Consider the following 3,513-nt stretch of genomic DNA (forward strand, 5'->3'; position numbering starts at 1 on the left):
CTGAGCTTTACCTTCTTTTCGAACCTCTTCACTCCATTTATGGGAGAGATTTTCAAATAAACATGATCACCAATCTCAAACTCTAAATCTTTCTTGCACATATCTACATACAATTTATGTCGGCTCTGAGCTGTCTTGAGCCTCTCTCTAATTAACTAAACTTTCTCTAAGGTATCGATGAGCAAGTCAAGCCCTACTACTACAGCCTCGCCGACTCTAAACCAAACTATTGGAGATATGTATCTCCTACGATAGAGATATTTTAATGGAGCCATTTGAATACTGGAATGATAGTTGGTGTTGTATGCAAACTCAATCAAAGGAAAGTTGTCATCCCTACTAACCTTGAAATAAATTGCACACACCCTTAGCATATCTTCCAAGGTCTAAATAGTCTTTTCTTCTTGACAATCTATCTTAGGGTGAAAGGTTGTACTGAGATAAACTCAATACCAAGACACTTTTGGAACGCTTTCCAAAAACGAGAGGGTAAATGGGTACCTATATCTGAGACAGCAGACAATGGAACACTGTAAAATCTGACCAACTCCCTAATACAGAGTTTGGCATAATCCTCTACTGAATAAGAGGCATGAACTGGAAGGAAATGAGCTGATTTGGTTAGCCTGAGATTAGAATTTGAGGGTCAACTTACAAATACCCTCTACTCCAATCTGGGTTCATTATGTAAGGATGAAAATAGAAGGTCTAGGTCATTGAATTTTAGGGATTATAGTGTGTCTCCCCCTTGGATACTATATCCCTCTAAACCCCTTACCTTACTAAGATACTGGGAAAATTAAGGCAATGCACAGGGCACCTATGAATTGAATTGTAACTGAATATATAGGATTTGAAACTAAGGCATGATACATGAATTAAGCTAGACACGCCTCTACCTATTTGGTTTATCTCAGAATGGTTACATTCATAAGACTTTGGATAGGGTGGTTGCATGAAAAGATAGGAACTCGTAATATACAAATTTGTCCGTCTGACTACCAAACTGAATTACTGGTTTCACGGATGAACTAATACTATAACTTATACCCAACTATACTCTCCACCTTAGTGAGATACTTCATTTGAGGCTACTGAATATATCTACATGGACGCTGAGCATGAATGCATGAACATACTAACTTATACGATTAACTGTATGAATGATAGCTGAATACTAGGCATGTAAGAATTAATTGTTCTTAGTTTGAATGGCTAGACTGAAATTATGGATCATTATACATATGAGGTAAGGACTAAATGGGAAATGTGAGATAACTGAGCATGTATTCTTAAAAACTGTATTATCTAAGAATGCAAGCCCAAGTGCATCACATGATTTTGAAACATTCTATAAACTAAGGTACGGAGATATTGATAACTAAGAACTGATAAATGTATGCTATGGTCGAGTAAATCTAAAATTAAACAGCGATACTGATCTAATTACTGGACTAAAGCTAACACTGACACTATAACTAAGACTGTATTAAAGACTATATTTAAGAATATAACTAGGACTAGAGGCTGGTTTCGGATAGCTGAGGGTTAGACTGGTACTGAAGTTCTTAATTTGGATGGCTAAGTAACTAATAGATAAAAGCCATGGTTCTGTAGTACTATCTGAGTCCTTCACTAAATATTGATTACAGAACTTACGCCATAACTGAGGCATGAGGAATAGAGCATCAACACTACAGATTCATCGAGGGATCTAAACTAAGGGTATACATGATATAATTTGAGTTTGGCTGATCATTAGTAGTGGATCATGAGTCATGAGGGCTGAGCATACTATAAATCTTTAATTGAGTGCATGATTCATGAGCTTCATGATCTGGGGTTTTTTGTGTTCATAGAACATGATTCGTAACACTAAGTGAACTGGGATTCCTCATACTAGGAACTGGAAACGTATCTGATTCTATTAAAAGTGCGTGAATGTGAGTTGTGTTCATGGAATTTAAACATTAAGCATGGGTAAGTATCATGTTGGCTGTAGCACAAAACTGTGCACTGAGATATGAACGAGTTGGGAATTACCTTCCACTATTGATTTCTTACACATAGTGGTATTACTACTAGAATGTGAAGTCTTGACATTTATGAGATATCATATTCGAATAGTTCCTCTATACCTGTCTGGCTATGATAGAATGACCCATTGAGGCGGAGACTGAGGAGGGTTCTATTAATATTTGATATGACCTTAAGATTGATTTTTATGCACAGAGTTACAAATGAAAAGAAGCTCATGGATCTAAATGTGCATAAACATGTAAATGAGAGATCAGTAACATACCATTGACTGCATCAAGAGAACTTTCCAGATCTTGTCGGGACTGAAGTGCATAAAATCTGCTTGGGCATTGCCCACTGGTAGCACTGGAAATCTCACCCTACTAATTCGAGCGATAGGAATTGATAATGATCAACTTACATGTAAATTTAGTGCAAGGTGGTCGTCGTTAATATATTTACCAAAATTTTGGAGTCAGGGTCGAATCCACAGGGAACAATGTGAGTGGCTATTAAACTATTTGAAACTATAGCTACAAGTTAAATTCAAGAAACTGGCACAAAAAGATAAAATTGGGGCTTTGGAGATTAGCCAATAATTGTTGGTCACTTTAGTTACAGTGTTCGTAATCAAGAGTCTATGAAAAAGTAGAATTATGTTCACTAGGGGTTTTGGTACTTGACAGATGCTACTAGTTGTTCAAAATTCTCACGGTAGGTAAGACAACAAGTTATTTTTATTGAAGTTATGCTTAAATTCTCTCGACCTACTTAAGAATTTAATTACCTAATCCTCTAAGACTTCGGGAATTTATATTCACTGCCCTGATTTTACCCCTAGTTAACCAACCCTGTTACAACGCTGATTATTAAATGTATGTTTAGGGTTTCCAAGTCCCAATTGATAATTCACTTCCCACTCTATTTTATTTCTTTCTTAAGAAAATCAAAGAAGGTGTTATCTATCATGTGCAACCAACAGAAAATAATTAAAACATTAGAATTATTAGGAAGTCCTACCGCCTTTCGAATCCTGAATACTCAGCACCTTATCAAGACCTAACCCTAGATCTTATAATTTAGGTTAAAGGAATTTATCTAATCATGAAGTAATAATCTAAGCAACTAGATGAATTCATTCTTTGAAAGATAAACTTACCACAAGATGAATAGAAACTAGAGATTCTCCAATTACATCACAAAGGAAATCCCAAAATAATGATTAAATTCTCTTCAAAGTAATTTCTTTTTCATGCCAAGAAGTTAGAGACAGAAAATATCAAAGTATCGTGTCTCAAACCTCAAGGTTCAGAACTCTGAAGAAAATACTCAGTCCATTGGAGAGGTGCTCAAAAATTACAAAAATATGTTAACTACCTAAGGTTCTTGTATTTCTCCTAGTCAACTACAACATTTTACAACAAATCACAGTACACCTAAACATGCCAGCTCTACTAGGAACAAGACTCCATGGAAAAGAGGCACGATAACAAA

Source organism: Capsicum annuum, chromosome 1 (genome assembly GCF_002878395.1).
Source record: "Capsicum annuum cultivar UCD-10X-F1 chromosome 1, UCD10Xv1.1, whole genome shotgun sequence".
In the NCBI taxonomy this organism is placed as follows: domain Eukaryota; kingdom Viridiplantae; phylum Streptophyta; class Magnoliopsida; order Solanales; family Solanaceae; genus Capsicum; species Capsicum annuum.